This window comes from Monodelphis domestica, chromosome 7 (genome assembly GCF_027887165.1).
Source record: "Monodelphis domestica isolate mMonDom1 chromosome 7, mMonDom1.pri, whole genome shotgun sequence".
In the NCBI taxonomy this organism is placed as follows: Eukaryota; Metazoa; Chordata; class Mammalia; order Didelphimorphia; family Didelphidae; genus Monodelphis; species Monodelphis domestica.
This window is the reverse complement of record NC_077233.1, coordinates 45,337,375-45,360,038: the sequence shown is the minus strand read 5'-3', so window position 1 is coordinate 45,360,038 and position 22,664 is coordinate 45,337,375. Positions and strand designations below refer to the sequence as shown.

The 22,664-nt window shown below is 36.4% G+C and overlaps 1 long non-coding RNA gene across 2 annotated transcripts in view; it reads right to left on the bottom strand.

The window, feature by feature from the left end:
* Window positions 1-793: 793 nt before the first annotated feature.
* The window catches only part of LOC103099954 (uncharacterized), a 41,807-nt gene continuing 19,936 nt past the window's right edge, over window positions 794-22,664 (bottom strand). The window contains exon 3 of one of the 2 annotated variants that reach the window (XR_001623838.2): window positions 794-1,515. This is a non-coding gene — a long non-coding RNA (uncharacterized LOC103099954). Of the gene's footprint in view, window positions 1,516-15,778; window positions 16,037-22,664 lie in introns of those variants that run through there. The other variant, XR_008913413.1, reaches the window with a different exon arrangement.

Genomic DNA, 22,664 nt, shown 5'->3' with positions numbered 1-22,664 from the left:
TCTTAGGACTGTTGTGAGGATCAAATGATATAAGTGTTTAACACAGAGCCTGACACAAAGGAGTCATTATGTAAATGCTTATTCCCTCTGCACCTCCTAGCCTGTTATGCTTAAAATGTTTTTAAAAAATGCTTAAAATGCTTTAAAAATCAATGTTTAAAATCAAATTGTTCCAGAATTAGGAGGGTCTTTGGAGCATAGAATTTTAAATTTGTAAAGGAGATTAAACATAAAATATCAGAACTGGGAGGACTCTTAGGTGACATCTAGGGGATAAGTAATTATCAAGCCTATGAATCCCTGATGATTTGACTTATCCACGGTCACACCTTCAGTTAGAATATATTAAATCATAGAATATTAGAGTAAGAATCTAACTCTAAAATTTTTTCTTTTTTCTTTTTTTCTCCACTTTATTTTTTCTTTTTCTTTTTTCTTTCCCTCCCCTCTTTTCTCTCAACTCCCAGAGCCAAAAAGCAATTCCACTGTAACCCTAAATTTGTGACACCAACTATCAGAAGCTTTTCCTTGTTCTCCTATTTGTTAGGATTCCTTCCCTTCTCAAACTATATGTCCTCTTCCTTGCCCCTCTTCCTCCATCTCAGTGGCATATAAACTCCTTGAGGCAGGAATTGTTTTACCTCATGCCTATGTATCCCTAGTTCTTTAGAACATAAAAGAAGTTGGATTTAATTGTTAGATCACCTTTTTCAGTGATTTCCAATCTTTTTTGTTCCAAGAATCCCTTTCAACTAAAAAAAAGTGTCTTGTAAATATTCAGGGAAATAGGATATGCTACTCATAATATTCTTTACAATTATATACTATTATTTACTTTTTTTTAGCACAAAACCCTTAGACTATTCACATGAAGCACCATGAGCCAATAAATGAGAACCAAGATCTAGTGTTGTCTTTTTATTTTGCAGACACCAGTAAACTGAGTCACAGAGATATTGTGACTTTCAAAGGTCACATAGTTAGTGATAAAGTCAGTACTGGAATCTACGTCTTCTATTTTTCTTTGACTTTTTATGTACTTGTATTAGAAATCACCTCTGTGACTATATGAGTTACAAATACTTCTTTTGCTATTCCAGCTCACATTACTAATCTTGCCTGAGAACTCTCCTCTCTGATTGCCATCAACATGGTAAATCAGTAATTTACTGGATAGAATAATGAAAAATGTAGCCATCAGTCTCCTTCTCCCCTCTCCCCCCGCCAGGTGAAAAAAAAAGTGAAAGGAAATAAATAAATTGTGTGATACTTGTGTTCTAAAGGATCCAACTGGTGGGGATGTTGGGTTTTTCCAGTGCATTCCTTCTCTCCTATTTGTTAGGTCAGAAGTGATAGAGAGGCATGAAGAAAACATGGAATTTGAGATCAAAGTAACTAGGTTAGAATCTCTACTACTTACTATGTAGGTGGTTTTACCTTTCTGGACTTTAGTTCCCTTTTCTCTAAAACGAATTGCACTTAGAAGCTCTCTTAGGCCCTTCCCATATTTAAATCCTGTCATAAAAAAAAAAGAGCGACTCAGTTTCTCCATTTGTCAAAATTAGGCTGATTGACAGGATTAAAGAATTCTTTGATGGCATCCTACATGCACCATTTTTTCACCCTTTTAAATGTGGAAGCAAAGGCAAGTTCCTTGTCTTGTCATTTTAAAATGAATTTGGAACATTTGGAGTAATGAACTTGTTCTGAGCTGGACTGTGTAGCTCATGCCCTTGAGAGAGTAAATGATGCCTCCAGCACGGCCCTCATGCATAACCATTATTGCTAGAGAACCCGCTGCATAAACAAGGTCCTGCCAAACCCAGCTGAATTATTCTTTCTTCTCTGTCTGGATCCATGCTGCTTTATTTCAATAAAAATGAAACCACATTCAGATAATGGAGTGCCAGTACCCTGTTTGGGGTTACTTTGGAATCTGTTGAGTTTTCTTCGTTGGAACTTAATGTCTCCTAATAATTTAAGTCAGCATTTGATTTAGGAAATTACAAAAAAAAAGTGATGATTAACCTAGTTGAAAATGCTACCATATCGCTTCTCGGCCTTTTGGCTAAGATCAAGTGAAAAATGTTACCATGTCTTAGAAGGATGTGGCCTCAATGTTTTCAGGAAGTAGAGTCACTGGATATAAATCTAAAGCAAAAAAGGGCCTTGGGGTCATCTCCTTCATTTCCCCCATTTCACAGATGATAAAACTGATTAGAGAGGGGAAAAGACTTATCTAAGGTTAAGCAGGTAAATAATAAGTTGAACTGGGACTTGAACTCATATCTTGTGACTCCAATTTCTTCACTCTTTCTCCTTCACTATGGAATTAAACTCATTAGTTAATTTTATTATATCCATTTCATCTGGTTGGTCTCTTGAATGACTCATGCACTTCTGGGGAAAAAGCCTGTATGTTTCTTGTATTATCCCAAATCTATGCCAATTAACTACTCCATTTTATGTTTTTAGACCAGCCTTCGGTTGATATTGCCAACCAGAATGATATTGATTATTCATAATTTTTGAGATTTCAGATCTAAATTTAATTTTTGCTATAAAATTTCAGTTTAACTCCTGGAGGAAAAATCTCTGTGTGTGTGTGTGTGTGTGTGTGTGTGTGTGTGTGTGTGTGTGTGTGTGTGTGTGTCCACAACCAAAAGGGAATCTGGTGACAGTTCAGCCTTGTGTGCTTGAAAGTCCCAAACAGCTATTTTGGAAGGAAATAAACAGGGTTCACCATATGAGAAGCAGCTTGGTGATACGATGGATAGAATGCCAAGCCTGAAGTCAGGATGACTCATCTTTATGAGTTCCAAATCTGATCTTAGACTCACTAACTGTGTGACCCTAGAGAAGTCATCTTGTGCCTCAGTTTTCTTTTTTTGTAAAATGAACTGGAAATGGCAGACTACTCCAGTATCTTTGCCAAGAAAGCCCCAAATGAGATCACAAAGAGTTGGACATGAATGAACAACAAACAACAGTCCTCTTATCCAGAAGAGGTAGCCATGTATGGAGATGTATTTCATAGTTCTTAGATACCACTGAAACTCGCCTTCCTTTAGATGGCCCTCAAATAAAATATCCAAGCAGGTCCTTCTTCTACGTGTGTTGATAGCAGGCCTTGCCCACTAGTTTAATAGAATATCTAGGAGAAATGAGGGTTTTTTGGGTAGGGAAGACATTAGATAAGTTTTGATTGGTAGAGGGTCTTGGAAGTTTACACGATATTGGAATATAGAGATTGTAGACCATATATATATATTTCATATATGTGATAACACTCCAAATTATTTATCTTATCTCTATTATAGTTGTGGTTTAGTTGTTCAGCTTTGATTTACGTCGTGAGGTTTTTTCGCAAAGATACAGTGTTTTTTTTCATTTCCTTTTCCAGTCAATGAAGGCAAACAGAGGTTAAAGTGACTTTCCTAGGTTTTGATGAATGACACATGTAAAACCCAGCATAATTGCTCATTGGTTATGGGAGGGGAGAAGGAAGAGGGGAAGGAAAGAACATAATTCATGTAACTATGGCAAAATATTTTAAATTAATTAATTAATTAAATACACTTAAAAAAATAAAGTGACTTTCCAAGGGTCACATAGGTAGTGAATGTTTGAAGCTGGATTTGATCTCCACTGAGCCACCTATTTGTTTTCATTTTCTCCATTTGGGAAATGTAAAATTATAATAAACCAATAGATAAATGTGAAGCATCTATTTTAATAAATACCATTATATTTATCATATAATAATATAATTATCAATCCAAGAGACTATGGAGATTAAAAGAAAATGAAAAATCATGGGGTAGGATGGTTCTTCCATGAACAACCTTAAGAAAGTAGCTGACACACCATAGCTACAACTACACCAGGGTTGCTGATACTTTTCTCTAGGATGCCAAAATGTAGCGGGGAGCATCACTGATATCACTTGCAGTCCTTCTGTAACCTAGAAACAACTGAGCTTTGTACCAAGTTAGCAAGAACAATGAACTAAAATAGTAAAGTAACCCCATCTGATGTGAGTTTTTCCTGGGCCTGCCAATCCGCCTCCACAGTTTTCCCAGTGTGGTGGGATGGGAGTGCAGATTTCACACTGCTTGTCCCAGTACATTTTGTGTTACTTTTAGTGGATGAAAAATGCTAGCTATAGGTCCAAAATGCTAAAAAGGATAAGCCACACTGGGCAAAATGCCAGCTGCCAAATGGGGCTTTGGGAAAGGAGGTGCTTTAGGGATTTAGAAAAAGGAGAGGCCACTTCCAGCTCGAGTGAAAGAAGAAGGCTTCGCAGAGAAGGGAAGTATCTAAGCTGGGGTGGGTTTCAAGGATGAGTAGGTTGTGGATTAGCTGCTTTTGTACTTTGTCCATATTTTACTAGGAATCAGCCTTCCTTACCTCTACCCAGGATGCCTCTAAATTCTCCCTGCTATTGTCAAGATGTCAACTGGGGAATATTCACTAAACTTGGTATAAAACATAATTAGGAAGGAACACTTGCTTCTAAAACATCACCCAATGCATTTAAGACACTCTAAAGAAAATCTCAATTTGACCAATATTTCTTTAATTCCTGTCCTATGCAAAGCATCTACTAGATATTAGGGTGGTATGAGTGAATGATCACACATTTAAAAGGTCTTTACAGTAGTTACTATGCTAAGCACTGAGGATATAAATAGAGAAAGCTTAGCAATTCCTATTCTCTTGGAATTCACCCTTTAATTGGGGAAGACAACAAAAGAACTTCAAGAGCAGTTGGAAAAGCCTGAAAGTCCAAAAAGGTTCAGGGAAGGGTCAGACGGCAAAGCCAAGGCATGGTTGTATCATGTTAGTAGATCAGATGGCAGTGCTAGGAGTCTACAGGGTGGATGATAAGGCTTAGAAGAGTTAATGAGGAAGAAGTGGGGCAGATGTTCTTCCATTTCATTAGAAGAGGAAGAGTTGGTGGTTCTTCTTTATTCAAACCATATGAGCATCCCAGTGTTTTCCAGGAGGTAGGACAGGTAAAGGATGGGTTCTTCTGGTGTTGGCACATTTTCCTAATGCTCTGCCATCTTGGGGAAAATATGGGATTGCCTAGAGGTAGTAGGAAGAGTAAAAGGGTAGATTATAAGAGGGATTGGAATGTAAGGGGGCAACAAAGATAAGACAAGAAATGGGCAGAAATAATTGAAATACAAAATAAAATAGAAATATATGAGACATGAACAAAATATGTAAGACCCAGGAAGTGAAACATAATTTCTGACTGGGAAAGAGTAGGGATAGGGTGATGCAGATCATGAAAAACTTCAGTTTTCAGTTTTCAGATATGACATATGGGTTGCTTGAGATGTATAATTGTAAGAAAACTCAAAAAATTTTCTACCTTCTGTCTTAGAATTTGCACTCAGAATCAGCTTGAAGGCAGAAGAGTGACAGGGACTAGGCAATTAGGTTTAAGTGATTAAATTACTTGCCCAGGGTCTTATAGCTAGGAAGTATCTGAGGCACAGATTTGAACTGAGGACCTCCCTTCTCCAGGCCTGGCTCTCCATCAACTGAGCCATCTTTCTATGCCTGAGAAAGCTCCTTGCATCAATTTTTGGAACTGATTGGGTTTCTAGGTTCTTAGTTAACATTCTCAAACCACTATCTAGAGATGGTCCAGTGTCTAACAATGCAATAAAGTTTCCCCACAATTCCAATAATTGAATAAAGTTTTCTCACAAGACCAAAATTGGACTAGACCTTCAACTAAATAGAAAAAGAACTGAGGTAGATTAAGAATTGAGTCACAAGATGGAATCATTGTGGTTCACTCTATTCCCACAATTCCCACAGCAAATTGATGTATTGTTGGTTAAACTCTGAATTAGTGTAAGCATTCTGGAAATCAATTTGTAGTTATGTGAAGAAAGTGACTAAAATGTAAATGCCTTATGACTGAGAAATTCCTAGGAGGTCAGTGACAAAGAAAGGCCTGATACACTCCCCAAAATTTATAGCAGCAATTTTTGTAGTAGCCAAAAACCAGAAACAAAGTAGATATTCATTGATTGGTGAATGGCCAAGCAATTTGTAACATATACATGCCATGGAATATTCCTAGGCTTTAGGAAATTATGAGCATGATGATACAAAGAAGTATGGGAGTATTTCTTTTAATCAACTTGAAGGAAAATAAACAGAACTGGGAAAATTTTATGCACACACATGCATACACATACAATTACAATTGTTTGAAACAGAATGCTGTGCAATGGTACTAACCTTTTGGTTGTTCAGTCATTTCAGTCCTGTCTGACTCTACCTGATCCTATTTACTATTTCCTTCTCCAACTCATTTTACAGATTTGGAAACTGAGACAAACTAAATAAATTGACTTGCTCAGGGTCACAAACTAATAAGTGTCTGAGGCCATATTTGAACTCAAGTCTTCCTGACTCCAGGCCTAATACTTTATCTATTGTGCTACTTAGCAACTCCCTAATTTGACCCCAAAGAAGGTATATGGGAAGACCCCTTTTTAAGAAGTAAGAAAACTACCAGCAGAGTACACTGTATTATATAGGTGTATTACATTGCATGTAATCTCAGAGTTTTTTGATACAGTGGTGAGATTTGTTTAATGTTTTTTTTTTTCTACTCAAGAAAAAGTTCTTTATTATAAGAGATAGCTCCCTAGGAAGGGTTGGAGGAAGAATAAGTTGCAAACTGAGGTCATTTAAATACAAAATCAAATGCAGAATATAAAAATAGAGGTAGGAACTAGACCTGTGGTTTAATTGATGAAGGGAACTTCCAGATGAAGAAACTTGCTCTGGACATTCTCCTCAACTTATAGCCTTAGACTAGAGCAAGGTGTCAAAAATGGGACCCACAGCACTCCTATTGAGACCACAACCAGAAGTAAATAATGTAAAATATAACTGGCAAATATTTAGGAAAATGAATAGAATATAATAAAATATAGATATGTTGTTTTTAAAACTAAGTCAAAATGCAGACACAAGACTTCTTAGGTATATTTTAGTGACCTCCTATTTCTATTTGAGTCTGATACTGTATAATTGTCATAAGCATTGTATAATTGCCATAAAACTAAAAAAATTTTGAGAAAGAAACATTTCAGGAAAGAGAATTCAATAACTCTTTGAATCTAGAAGATGAATTGTTTGAAGAAGGCACCATGAAGATGCCTGAAGAAACCTCCACAGCATCAGAAGATCCAGCATAAACTTTGGAATATAACTGATTGAACTTTGGGGGGTTGAACACAAGTATTTTGAATGTAAATTTGTATGCCACAGGGGATTTCCCCCTAATTGGTTCATTGTCAATGTGCCTAGCAAACATTGGTTTACTCTCTCTCGCTCTCTCTTTATCTCTTTTATTTCTCTCTTATCTCAACTATTATAGTTTAAAATTATCCACTGGGGAGCCTAGTCTCCCAAAGGATCATGGGGGAATTGTGAACGAGAATTCTTTACTCTATTGAGTATCTTGAGTTAACACTAACTTAAGTACCTCACTAGATTGTGAAGACAGGATTAACTCTCCTTTGTCTACCTTTTGATTCAATCAATACAAGCTTGAACTAGGTGGAGGAGTAATTCACTAAACACTTAGTGAATTGACACCCTCAGAAACTCAGTCATCCAGGATGAGTATTCACCTCTCCAGAAGGGGAATTTTAAAAAATTCACACCCTTAGATGAGAACTTAACCTTCTGAAGGTGAGAAGTCAATCCCACAGACACTACCACCACCACCCCCCCCACCCCAGGCAGTGCTAGACAATTTGGTGGAAACTGGCCCCTGTGAAGAGGGGAAGGGACAAAGAGCCATCATAAAAGCCAGGAAATCCTTCAGCTTGAGGTAGACCATCTTTGAGAAGATACTCTGAAGAGATTGTCTTCTGGAGATATCTTCTGACTGGGGAGAGTCTTCCAGGGACCTTTGCTGGAGACTGCAGTTTGGATTATGGGCTTGGAGCTTGGCTTCTAGACTCTGACTCCTGGACTACTTTGTTGGGTGAGTGAAAGGCTAACTCCCTTCCTAGTTTCCGAAGAGACTAGCTTCCATCTTGGAGGAAATCAAGTGGTTATTCACTACTGGCCCTTCTGGCTTATGACTAGAATAGGCATTTTCTCTAACCTATTTCACATTTCTCTACTTTATTGTTTCCCCTCTATTTTGGTAAATAAGCTTTTGACTTGAGATACAATAATTTTGGTGAACATGTTATTTCATATAATTTAAGTCCAACCATTAAATTTAACCTTTACATTTCCACTGGCCTAGACTACAGAGGGGTTAAATGATTTTCCTGGGGTTTTAATATCAGTATCAAAAGATATGGGTGAAAAACAAACAAATGAACCAGCCATTTTTTTATTAAAGAGAGAAGTTACATGGATGAGTAGCTTTTGAAGGAAGGAAAATGAGTTGCTTTTCAGAAATGTTGAATTTGATGTACCAGGATAGAAAATTGAGATCTAAATCTTAAAAAGTGAGATCATTTTGGAAGTCATCTCCCTAACACTGACTATGAGCTTAAATAGGTTTGATAAGAGAGCAAGGATCTCTGGAGGAGAGATAAGCAGAACAAAAATCTTAGGGAAAAATCTTATTACAGCAGTGGAAAGAGGACCCATAGGAGATAAAGAAAGAAAAAAGAATAGGGAAAAAGGGAGGAGGAAGAAGGCAGTTTGTCAATAGCATCAAATACTCTGGAAAGGTCAAGGAATATGAAGACTGAGAAAGAATCTGTATTTGCTAAACAGGAGGTGATTGGTGACCTTTGAGAGAATACTTTCAGTATAATAATGTGAACAGATTCCAGATTGTGAAGAATTGAGGAGTGAATGGGGGTGAGGAAGTAGGAAAATTAGATGTGGACACCTCTTGCAAGAATTTTGCTGGTACAAGGAAGAAGAGAAGAGAAAGTAGCTGGATTCAACTTACTACTTCAACAAATATTGATAAAATTACTGCATATAAAGGTACAAAGATGAAAATGAACATAGTGCATATATTCAAGATACTGTCTATGTGCTAGGAGAGATGTGATATACCTATGCATTATTATTACAGAAACATGAAATATGATTAGGAAAAAGGAGAGCATCAGACAAATCATCACAGGAAAATTGTTAAAAGGAAGGAACTCTTTCAGATGGGAGTGGGGTTAGTCAGGGAAACCTTCATGGAAGAGGTGACATTTTCATTGAGTCTTGAAGGAAGAGAATGATTTCAATAGGCAGAAGTTTTTGAGAGGATGTCCATCAATTGGGGGGATGACTAAACAAATTGTATATGGAATACTATATTGCTATAAGAAATGATAAGCAAGATGATTTAAGAAAAAGCTGGAATGACCTTCATGAACTAATCGAGAGAGAATAAGCAGAACCAGGAGAACAATGTACACAGCAACAGTGATATCATTCAATGATCAACTGTGAAAACTTGACTACTCTCAGCAATGCAATGATCTAGGACAATCCTGAAGGATTTAAGATGGAGAATGCTAGCCACCTCCAGAGAAAGATCATTAGAGTCAGATGGATATGGATAAAAGCAGACTATCTTTTACATCAGTATTTTAATGGCTTTTTGGGGGGATTTTGGTTTTGTATGAATGTACTCTTACAAGGACCAATAAAGAAGTCCATTTTGCAGTATAATAAAAATAAAGTTGAACAGATAGAGTCTGAATTGATAATTAATTTATAAAATTATGAAATAGAGAGAAATTCATGGGATAACAGATGGTAGGGAGGCAAAAAAGCCAATAATGGCAGAGAAAAGTGGCAAAAAGAGTACAGAGGCAGAAACTAGTTGCAGGGTCAGGGAATAAGAGTGAAGGAAGGCAGTGTGCAAAAGAGGATAGGAAGAAGAGAGGCACAGCATATCATTTACATAACCATAACTTAGCATTGGGAACCTTTGGCAGCATGGATTTGATGAACATGGTAGAAGGCTCAGAGGGGCAGGAGTTTGAGGTCTTGTTTTTATGGATTTAAAAAAATTGAAACAGATCAATTCTTATCTGTGCCACATTGAGGTTAATTCCATGGATATATATACAAATTATTTCAGAATTATCCATAAAACTTCAAAGTAGTCATCTCAAAGTTCACAGCCCTTTTTGATGTTTTGCTCTTTTCTCTGGAGCTCTGGGGGTCTGAATTTTGTCTGGAATTTACATAGCTCAAGACAAGAACCTCTACAAGTAGCACCTCAATGGTTTCTTCTAATTCAGAATATTTTACCAGGAGGTGAATTTTGGGTCATATATGGTACAGTTTTTAAGTTACACTCCTTTGATCTTTGGGATGGATTGCATGGGTCTTCTAGGTTCCTCTTCTCAATCTTATTTCTTGCTATCCTGACTGAAAGGAGTCATGGTCAGGGGGAGCAGAATAAGATACAGTTTTTAACATAAAGTACAATTTGGTTGGAATATAAGTTTTGAAAAGGGCAATGGTGTGAAATAATTCTGTGAGTTATTGATATATATTTATATCTATATTTTTATAAAAACAAAAAATGTGAAATAAAAAAAAAAAAACTGATTGAAGCCAGTCTAGTAAATATCTGAAAATCCAAGAAAAGACGTTTGTAGCTTATCATTTGGTTATAGGAAGCCACTCACAGCTCCTGAGCAGAGGTTCTCCAATTAATATCCTAAGAGAATGACATGGTTTGAGCTTATTTTGACAGGTATGTAAAGAATTGATGAGGTGGAATGCCCATGGTATATCATGAATAAGAAAGGAAGGAAGGCTTCTTTGACAGCCTGTATGGTGAGAACTTATGTAGGATAGGATGGGCAGATAAAACTGCAATCTGTATTATTGAAGAGAGTGTCAACTGATGAGATCAAAGATCCATCTGAGTATTCAAGGACGAGGACAATCGAAACATATACGTAGATAAAGGTAGGGTTTACTGGAGTCAGTTTGAACTGGTGAAAACTAATTGATAAATTTTCAAAGTAACCATTTGCATCTTGGAAATTTGCCAATCAGGCCTTTATGTATGGTTTTGTTGATTGCTCAATTTAAGAAAATGATGGAGACAATTTTAATAGTGAATATTAAATTTAAAAATGTATTGTGTGTACTTTTATTTTCCTGGAGAACTGTTTGTTAAACATTTAACAGTGTACTAACCTGTTAGAGAGGAATAAACCTGTAGAAAGGAAGAGAACAAAAGATCTATGGGAGTGTTAATGATCCTTGAAGCAAGGTCCAGAAGAAGGAAGAGGATGGGTGAGAGGATACAGGTGGAGGTGCTAACCTTATCTAGTAGTTGGTTACTTGTTCCTTTGAGATAGAAAGAGAAGAAGAAAGACCAAATGAATGAAAACACAAAGAATGTTGAAGGTATTGAAGGCAAGCAGTGAAGGAGTCCCTGCCATTTGAAAACATACTAAAAAGAGAATAAAACCGTAATATTGGGAATTGATCAATGGAACAGAATAAAATATCCCCCAAATAGAACCATATATATATGAACATTGTGTTTGATAAATTCTTCCTTCAAAAATGCTATTTAATTAAAAATGATGGATAGCCGCTTATTAAAAAGTGGGTTTAGGTCCCATACTTTACACCATTCACTACAATCTGCTCTAAGTGGATCTGTGACACCAATGTATCTTGAAATATTGGAAGAAAAAGGAATAATTTATTATGGGAGTCAAGGGTTTTGATTTTCCAGGACTTAAGCGACTGAAGTCAAAAGATGGATACATACTAGAAGCAAAAATAAAGACAGATCTCAGGCTGGCGGCACTTGAGTAGCAACTAGCTCAGGTTCAAGGCTAGATCCGTTGGTAATTATTTAGTAATGGCTTTGCTAGCTCCAGTTTTATCTTTAGGCTTTATTATTTTTCACAGGCATTTTATTTTAGGAAATATGAGAGACAGGATGAGATGTTAAAGTGTTGACTCATCTGGATTCATTGGAAACTAACAGGAAGGGGTGCCGTCTCCCAAGGGGTCTTAGGAGTGCCAAACCAGTAGGGCTCAGTTTGAGGCAACCAAAGCATGAACTGTTACTGAGATTTAAGTACTACAGAACTATTACTAGGGCTACTGTATGGTAGCTGATTCTTTAGAACTTCCACTGGATATATGCAGAATTAGGTCAAATATATAATGATGGCAAATAAGGAAAGAGCTGAGATCTCTAGACTGAAATTTGAATGATATATAGTAAAGAGTGAGGAAGAAATGATGCTTGTAAATGTTTTAGGGATAAAAGGAGAGAGTGGTGTGTCTTTTTGAACATGAAACTTTGTTTTCCTAAGGGAAATTGAAATTTGAGTTACATTTGTCACATCAAGCTTATTCCCCCATAACTAATGGCTGGAGCTTTGTGGGCATGATAAGAACTTAGAAAAATCCAAGAAAGAATTCTCTATAGTATTTCTGACTTCAAAATGTCACAACAGAGGTGGGGCTGAAGAACAACAATATCTACCCACATATAAGCTTGTCTATATATAATATGGTGAAAGGGAAGAGAGATTTTTTCATAATCAAACAAAAGGAATAAATTATTTGATTCAAAATCAATGAGGTTGATTATACAAAGATAAAATGAATTTTGCATAAAATTAAATCCATCCAAAATTAAAAGAAAATGATAATATAGTAAAATTTAGCATATATATCAAAGGTCAGACATCCAGATACTGTCGAACATATATGTGTATGATTATACTTCCCAACAGAGCCATATTCTAAAATTACAAATTAATCAGTTTTGAGAGAGGAGGTATGTATGAACTATTAATTACTCCATGAAAAGATTCATGAATTCCTTAATAAATCAAGAAATACAAATCAATATAGTAATGTCCATATATCTTTACATAACCTAACATGGGGGAAAAAAAACAAAAAAAAGGTAAAATTTAAATGTTAGTCTTCTGGGGAAGAGGGCACCAGTTACATGCTTATGATATATGTGCTATACATTTGTATAAACATTTTGGAAAACCAGAAGTCAATATATGATGTTGAAAAAACAATACCCTTTTTAACACATCAAGACCATTAGTGTAATCGGATGAGCAACAAAAATATTTAAAATGGTTATTTCAGTTGATGCAGAAAAGTCCTTATAAAATATAACACTAAGTAATATAAAAAGCCTTCTTAATTATTAATGTGGAAGGTCTATTTATTAAGAAGGTCAAAGGCATATATTCAAAATCAAGAACTGGAATGTTCTCAATGAAGAAACACTGGCAGCTTTTCCAGTACAAAGAGCGGTAAACAAGTATGTTGCCTTTCTCCTTTTTTATTTGACTTCATTCTAGAAATGCCGGAGATAATATAGCAGAGTGGATAGAGAGTTGACTTCAGGTCTAGGAAGACCATGTTGACTTACTGATCTTGGGTAAGTTACTTAACTTCTTGGTGATGCTGGCAGCTCTAAGACTATAAGCTATATGGAAGGTTCTGGTTTCCACTGGGAAAGGAAGATTCCTCATGTGGGAGTTCCTTATGCAAATGAAATCACAAGTATAGTCCTCCCTAACCATATGGAGAAATACTTTGTTGTTGTTTACTTGTTCAATTGTGTATGATTCTTCATAAGCCCACCAACCATAATACACCATACCCTATCCTCCACTAGCTCTCAATAGTCTGTCCAAGTTCATGTTCATTGTCTCTGGGACAATACCCATCCATCTCATCCTCTGCCATTCTCTTTTCTTTATGCCTTCTATCTTGCCCAACAACAGGAATTATTTTTCTAGTGAGTCCTGTCTTGTTATATGACCAAAGTATCTGAGATTCAGCTTCAATATTTAATGTTCTAAAGAACAGTCTGAATTATTTTCTTTACTTATTGACTGATTTAACCTCCTTGCTCTCCAAGGGACTCTCAAAAGTCTTCTGCACCACTATAATTTGAAAGTATTAATTTTGTGATTCTTGGCTTGTTTTATAATCTGACTTTCACCACTATACATTGCTACTGGAAAAACCAGAGTTTTGATTATATAGGTCTTTCTTAGCAAGGTGATATCTCTGCTTTTTAATGTGTTGTCCAGATTTGCCAAGGCTTTTCTTTCAAGAAGCATGCATCTTTTAATTTTATGGCTATGGTCACTATCTGCAGTGATCTTTGAACTCAAGAATAAAAAATCTGACATAGCTTCCAATTCTTCTCCCTCTATGTGCCAGGAAGTGATGAGACCAACTGCCAAGATCTTAGTGTTTTTTTTTTTTTTTTAATGTTAGGCTTCTATCAGATCTAGCACTTTCCTCTTTTACCCTCCTCATCAAGAAGCTTCTTAATTCTTCTTCACTTTCTGCCATCAGACTAGTATCATTTCCATATTTGAAATTGGTGATAATTCTGCTGGCAACCTTAATTCCAGCTTCTGATTCATCCAGCATGGCATTTTGCATGATACTTTTCATTTACATTAAAAAAATGATATACAATATACACAGCTTCCTTGTTCTTGATTCCCAATCTTAAACCAATCAGTTGTTGATTCCCAATCTTAAACCAATCAGTTGTTGATTCCTAATCTTTAACCAATCAGTTGTTCCCGTGTTCAGTTCTAACTGTTGCTTTTTGACTGAACACACGTTTCTCAGGAGAGAAATAAGATGATCTGATACTTCCATCTCTTTGAGGGCTTGCTATACTTTATTGTGATCCACATGGTCAAAGGTTTTAGTGTATTCAATGAAGCAGAAGTAGATTTTTTTTTCTAGAAATCATTTGCTTTCTCCAGAGTTCATTGAATGTTGACAAGTTGGTATGAAGTTCCTCTGCTGCATTGAAAACCAGTCTGCTCTTCTGGCAATTCTTAGTTCACATACTGCAGAAGCCTAGCTTGCAGAATCTTAAATATGATCTTGCTGGCATGTGAAATAAGCACAATTGTTTGGTAATTTGAACATTCCTTGGCATTGCCCTTTTTTAGGATTGGGACATAAACTGATCTCTCCCAATCCAGTGGTCACTCTTGAGTTTTCCAAATTTGCTGGTAGATTGCAGCACTCTAAAATATAATCTTTTATGGTTTTAAAAATAGCTCAGCCAGAATTCCATCATTTCCCTTAGCTTTATTGTTAGCAATACATCCCAAGTCCCACTTGACTTCATTCTCCAAAATTTCTGGCTCAGACAATTAACCCACCATCTTTGTTTTCAGTGATGTTAAGATCTAACTATTGGCATATATCACGAAATATGGGACCTAAACCTGTGATTGCATTGTTTGGAAATATAGATGAGGAAATTTCCTCTGACCAGTGTAGGTTGTCATTCTTTCTGCAACTTATGATCTTAAAATGTTTCTTATACCATTAAGAAGTTAAGTGGCTTGTTTATAGTCATCTGTGTAGTATGTATCTAGAGAATAAATAATTTAAGAGAACAAAATTAAAGATTTAAACATTAGGAAAAAAGATATAAATTATCTCCATTTGCAGATGATGATGTTTTACAGAATTGATAAAACCCTAAAGTCATTATTATTATTTAATTAAAATTATTTTCTATAATAAATTTCTTCCCTCCATTCACCCCCTCTTTCACCTATTGAGAAGGTAAGAAGTATCATAATCATTTTACATATAAAGTCATGCAAAATATATTTCCACATTAGCCATGTTGTAGGGGAAAATGCAAGAAAAATAAAGTGGAAAATGCTTCAATTTATATTCATTTAAATTTATATTTATATTTATTTATATTCAGTTTTCTCTTTGGAGGAGGATATTTGTCATCATGAGTTCTTTGGAATTGTCCTGAATCACTCTATTGAGTAATTCACATTTTGAGTCTTTCATATTGAGTCTTTCACATTTGATTATCTTTACAATATTGCTATTATTGAAAACAGGGTTTTCCTAATGAACAGCCAACACTTAGGGATTCTGCTTTAGCATTATTCTTCATATTGATCTCCTTACCTCCAGTCACAAAGGCAACACCCTAAGTTAGGTCTCATCACTTCACAAGGGATCACCTCTTCAATTCTTATGAGTCCTAAAAGTTGAATATGAGGCAAGTAAGAAGAATATTCCCAAGTTTAAAAACATTTTGGAGGAAGACAAGGTCTACAATATCACTCAAGTAGAGAATTCTAGAATACTAATTTTCTCTACCATTATGGAATGATACCTTCTCTGCAACTTATTCTATAGAGAGAGCACTGAGACATTGAATAACCTCTGCAGGACCTCACAGTTATGATGTGTTTGTGTTGCTCTATAAACCAAGGTCTTCTTCATTCTGAGATCAGCTCAGTGGTCAAAAATCTAACTGGCACTTTGCAAGATTTATCCAAGATTCCATTAGTACTATTTTAAATTTAGCTATTTTTTTTGTTAGTCAAGTTCTCAATCATTAATTTTACCTCAATTTTTTTAAGACTGTTAAGAAAAATAAATTATCAGTAATTGCTAGTAACGGCTGATTAGTCTGGGATTATCACTGAAGTATAAAATGCAATTTGGAGCCTCATTGTGATTATTATTCCATTTCTTTCACTAAAGATGGTGACCTTCTAATTTAGAAATTTAAGATGCTTATTAGATAAATGTTAAAATAGTGCCAATCTAATTGTCATTATATTTCTCTGGTTTCCTGTTTTCTATTTGGTTATATAATCTGTTATTTTTTAGCATGGAGAATGTCAGCACTTAGTGATTTGTAGAACTACCAAGGCTTGGTAGTTTACAGAAAGTGCTATTACTTTTCTCATTTAGCTCAAGGGAGAAATGTCTCAGAACTCTAAAAGTTGTTCATACTATTTTTATTCATGAAGAATATCTGTCCCCAGAGGCCAAAGGGGGAAGTTAAATGTACAGAAAGTTAATTGAAAATGGTGCCCTCTAGAGGTTGCTTGACCAATTTGGGAACTTAATAGAAGGCTGAGTAGAAGCAAAGAGGTGGGCATAAGATGTACTAGATGTGCCACAGCATATCCCAGTTTCTTAAAGTGGAAAATGAATCTGTAGCACTGTTGGACCTTGCCTGGAAAACAATTTTAAATGAATTTGATGATATGATGAATTCTGGAAAGCCATGGGGAATTATGCTAAGAAATTGGCGAAAACATTCATATCCATTGAACCAGAGATCCCACAAATAAGTATGTACCAAGAAGATCAGGAATAAAAAGAAAGATTGCCCAAATACAAGAATATTTATAATGGTACTTTTTGTAATAGTAAAGAATTGGACTTGTTGGGGGATGTCCGGGTAAACATGGTGGCAATCTAGATACGAATTGCTTCCTCTCCCCTGAACCGAACGAAATAGACTACCTCAAAAGAGCACAAAAATCATCTTTAGAAGATTGGAGGGACTCCCCAGCAGCCCACAGCAACAAAGGTACGTGGGGTTTGAACACTTCCACACTATAAGAGGGAGAGAAAACTTACTGCCAAGCATGAGCTGAGCTGAACTGCCCTCCCCAACCCCACATACGGAACTGGAGTAAGGACCAGTGCACTCACTGGAGATAGCAAGTGAGTGAGGAACATCTCTGCAGTGAGTGGGGAGCACTCCAGGGTCCTTGGGATCTAAAGAGGACTCCCAGAGAACTACCCCTCAGAGTGGTTTCACTAGAAAGCATGCAGACCACAGAAGGGGGGGGAGAGGGGGCTCCTGCAAACTGCAAACACTATGGAGGCTCTAGAAATGGCCTGAGGCAAAATCTCCTCCCCTCCTTGCTGTAGTGAGGGGGGGGGACGCCAGGTTCCCTGGGAACTGACAAGGACTACCAGGGAACTACCCCGCAGAGTGGTTTTACAGGGGAAGCCTGCCCAAACGGGAGAGAAGAGACCACAGACTGCATGGGCAGACACGCTAAAAAACTTTGGAGGCTGTGAAGAATCAGCCTGAGGCATAAACATCAAAATCCGCCCATTTCACTCAGATTTCTGACTGAAAAGGAAATGGAAAACCACCAAAGAGCTGGCTCAGAGTGCCCAAGATCAACCCTCCAAAAAGAAAGGGAAAAAAGTGACTATTGAAAACTTTTATGGAGGGAAAACAGACAAAAAAGAGGATGAAATGCAAACAAAATCAAAACATGCAGACCAAACTGAAAAGCAAAACCGGTCCTTAAAGACCAGAATTAAGCAACTGGAAGACAGTGAACTTGCAAAACAGCAAGAATTAATAAAACAAAGTCAAAAAATTAATGAATTAGAAGAAAACATAAAATATCTCACTGGCAAGGTGACAGACCAGGAAAACAGAGGAAGGATAGACAACTTAAGAATCATTGCTCCACCTGAAAAACCAGAGATTAACAAAAACCTCGATGCCATACTACAAGAAATCATCAAAGAAAATTGCCCCAATGTTCTCAAACAAGAGGGCAAAATAGAAATTGAAAGAGTTCATAGAACACCCTCTATACTAAATACCCAAAAGACAATCCCCAGGAATGTAATTGCCAAATTCAAGAGCTTCCAAACTAAGGAGAAAATATTACAAGAAGCTAAGAAGACAAACTTCAGATACAGAGGTGCTTCAATAAGGATCACACATGACCTAGCAGCAAACACGCTAAGAGACTGTAAAGCCTGGAACACGATATACAGAAAAGCATGAGAACTGGGTCTTCAACCAAGAATCAGCTACCCATCAAAACTGACTATATACTTCCCGGTTAAAGTATGGGCATTCAACAAAATAGAAGATTTCCAAATATTCATAAAGAAAAGACCAGAACTCAGTGGAAAGTTTGATATCCAAACACAAAGAGCAAGAGAAATGTGAAAAGGTAAATTTGAACGAAAGGGAAAAGGAGAAAAGTGCTTTATTTTTTCTTTTATTCAAACCCTCTTCTATAAGGGCCACAATTAGATCAAATTATATATACTAACATATGGGGGAAATGTTATGTGTGACTTTCAAAAATTGTATGCATTAATAGAGTAATCAGAAGAATCACTCATAAGGAAAGATTCGGGCATTAACATGATTTGGAGGGGAGGGAAAAAAAGAAAGAAAAAGTAAAGGGGGAATCAATGAAGGTACTAAGATATACTTGAAGAAATAGAAATAAATTAAATAGAACAATCTTTGTCACACAAAGATATACACGGGAAGGGGAGGGGAAGAATTCTCTTATAAGAAGGAGAGGAAAAAAGTGCTAAGTGGTAATACTAAAACCTTGCTCTCAGTGAAACCAACTCTGAGAGGGAAGAGAATCTAGATCCATTATCTTGAATTCTATCATATCCAACAGGGTAAGGGAGAAGGTAAAACCAAGGGGGGTATAGGGGAGGGAACACAAAAAGGGAGGGAAGGAGTTGGGGGAGGGGAAGGGAACAAAAAGGGAGGGGCTAGAAAGGGAAGCATAACAAGGGAGGGGACTAGGGGGACTGATTTAAAATAAACCATGAGTTCAAAATGTAATAGCAAAAGAAGAAAGGTCAGAATTAGGGGAGGATATCAAAATGCTGGGGAACTCACAAATGACAATCATAACATTGAACGTGAATAGGATGAACTCACCCATAAAACATAGATGAATAGCAGAGTGGATTAGAATCCCAAACCCTACCATATGTTGTCTTCAGGAAACACACGAGGTGAGTAGAAACTCACAAGGTCAGAATTAAAGGATGGAGGAAGACCTATTGGGCCTCAACTGACAGAAAGAAGGCAGGAGTAGCAATCATGATATCTGACAAAGCCAAAGCAAAAATAGACCTGATTAAAAAGGATAGGGAAGGTAAATACATCCTGATAAAAGGGAGTATAGACAACGAGGAAATATCACTATTCAACATGTATGCACCAAATGGTATAGCACCCAAATTTCTAATGGAGAAACTAGGAGAATTGAAGGAGGAAATAGATAATAAAACTATATTAGTGGGAGATCTGAACCAACCACTATCAAATTTAGAGAAATCAAATAAAAAATAAAAAAGAGGTAAAAAAGGTGAATGAAATCTTAGAAAAATTAGAGTTGATAGATATATGGAGAAAAATAAATAGGGATAAAAAGGAATGCACCTTCTTTTAAGCACCACATGGCACATTCACAAAGATTGACCATACACTAGATCATAAAAACATGGCATACAAATGTAGAAAAGTAGAAATAATCAATGCAACCATTTCAGATCATAAGGCAATAAAAATCATGATCAGTAAGGGTACGTGGAGAGCAAAATCAAAAATCAATTGGAAATTAAATAATATGATTCTCCAAAATCGGTTCTTTAGAGAACAAATCATAGAAACAATTAATAGTTTCATTGAAGAAAATGACAATGGTGAGACATCCTTTCAAACCTTATGGGATGCATCCAAAGCAGTACTCAGAGGAAAATTCATATCCCTGAGTGCATATATTAACAAATTAGGGAGGGCAGAGATCAATGAATTGGAAATGAAAATCAAAAAACTTGAAAGTAAACAAATTAAAAACTCCCAGAAGAAAATCAAACTAGAAATCCTAAAAATTAAGGGAGAAATTAATAAAATTGAAAGTGATAAAACTATTGAATTAATAAATAAGACAAGAAGCCAGTAATTTGAAAAAACAAACAAAATAGGCAAGGTACTGGTCAACCTAATTAAAAAAAGGAGGGAAGAAAAACAAATTAATAGTATCACAGTTGAAAAGGGAGACCTTACCTCTAATGAAGAGGAAATCAAGGCAATCATTAAAAACTACTTTTCCCAATTATATGGCAATAAATATGCCAATCTAGGTGATATGGATGAATATTTACAAAAATATAAACTGCCTAGACTAACAGAAGAAGAAACAGAAGTCTTAAATAATTCCATATCAGAAAAAGAAATCCAACAGGTGTGGAAAGGAAACTAGACTAACAGTTTGTGGGGGAAGGGGCATCTGGGAGTGTCAGTTGGGGTTTGTGACTAGCACTTCCTTCCTGCCAGGAGGAGCAGTTGGGGTTTGTGACTAGCAATTTCTTCCTGCCAGGAGTGGCAGTTGGGGCTTGTGACTAGCACTTCCTGCCTGCCGGGTGGGAGTTACTTCCTGGTGTTGGACGAGGAAGGAGCTTGTTCAGGCCAGTCTGGTGTGGCATGCTCTTCTTGGTTCAGCTGGAAGACAGAGGCTTCTGAAGATCAGATCTGTTCTTTTTTGCTTTCTGTCTACTGCTAAGATTCTAAAAAGACAAAACTGAACTGATATAGAGTAGATGGGAGTGGGAGAACCCTCCGCCAGCCTCTGGCCTGGCCTCAACTCTGAAGCTAAGGAAAGAAGTCCAATCCCAACTGGTTATTAAACTTTATATTATTTGAATTCACAGTCAGATAAGTGGACTATCTTTTCCGGTCATAAAGGGAGCTGAACTTCAGTTCAGTCATTCCAGGACAAACAGTCCTTATTGGACCCCTCCTGCTTCCTCTCAGCAGGGAGCATATCCCTGCTTTACTTCACCAAGCAATATTCCCTCTCTCCCCTTAACTCCTCCATACCCCATACAAATCTCCCATTATCCCCATTTTCCAATTCCCCATTTCCTTTCCCAATAAATATTACACAGGCCATCAAAAAAACTCCCTAAGAAAAAATCCTCAGGGCCTGATGGATTCACTAGTGAATTCTATCAAACATTCAAAGAACAGCTAACCCCAATACTATACAAACAATTTGACATAATAAGCAAAGAGGGAGTGCTACCAAACTCCTTTTATGACACAAATATGGTATTGATTCCAAATCCAGGTAGATAAAAACTGAGAATGAAAACTACAGACCAATCTCCCTAATGAACATAGATGCAAAAATCTTAAACAGGATACTAACAAAAAGACTTCAGCAAGTGATCAGGAGGGTCATTCACTATGATCAAGTAGGATTCATACCAGGAATGCAGGGCTGGTTCAATATTAGGAAAATCATCCACATAATTGACCATATCAACAAGCAAACCAACAAAAATCACATGATTATTTCAATAGACTCAGAAAAATCCTTTGATAAAATACAACATCCACTCCTATTAAAAACACTAGAAAGTATAGGAATAGAAAGGTCTTTCTTAAAAATAATAAACAGTATATATCTAAAACCATTAGCAAACATCATCTGCAATGGGGATAAACTAGAGGCTTTCCCAATAAGATCAGGAGTGAAGCAAGGATGCCTATTATCACCTCTATTGTTTAGCATTTTACTAGAAACACTGGCAGTAGCAATTAGAGAAGAAAAAGAAATTGAAGGTATTAAAATAGACAATGAGGAGACCAAGTCATCACTCTTTGTGGATGATATAATGGTCTACTTAAAGAATCCTAGAGAATCAACAAAAAAGCTAATCCAAATAATCAACAACTTTAGCAAAGTTGCAGGATACAAAATAAACCCACATAAATCATCAGCATTTCTATATATCTCCAACACAGCTCAGCAGCAAGACTTAGAAAGAGAAATCCCATTCAAAATCACCTTAGACAAAATAAAATACTTAGGAATCTATCTCCCGAGACAAACACAGGCACTATATGAACACAACTACAAAACACTCTCCACACAATTAAAACTAGACCTGAGCAATTGGAAAAACATTAACTGCTCATGGGTAAGATGAGCCAATATAATAAAAATGAACATCCTACCCAAACTGATCTACCTATTTAGTGTCATAACTATTGAACTTCCAAAAAA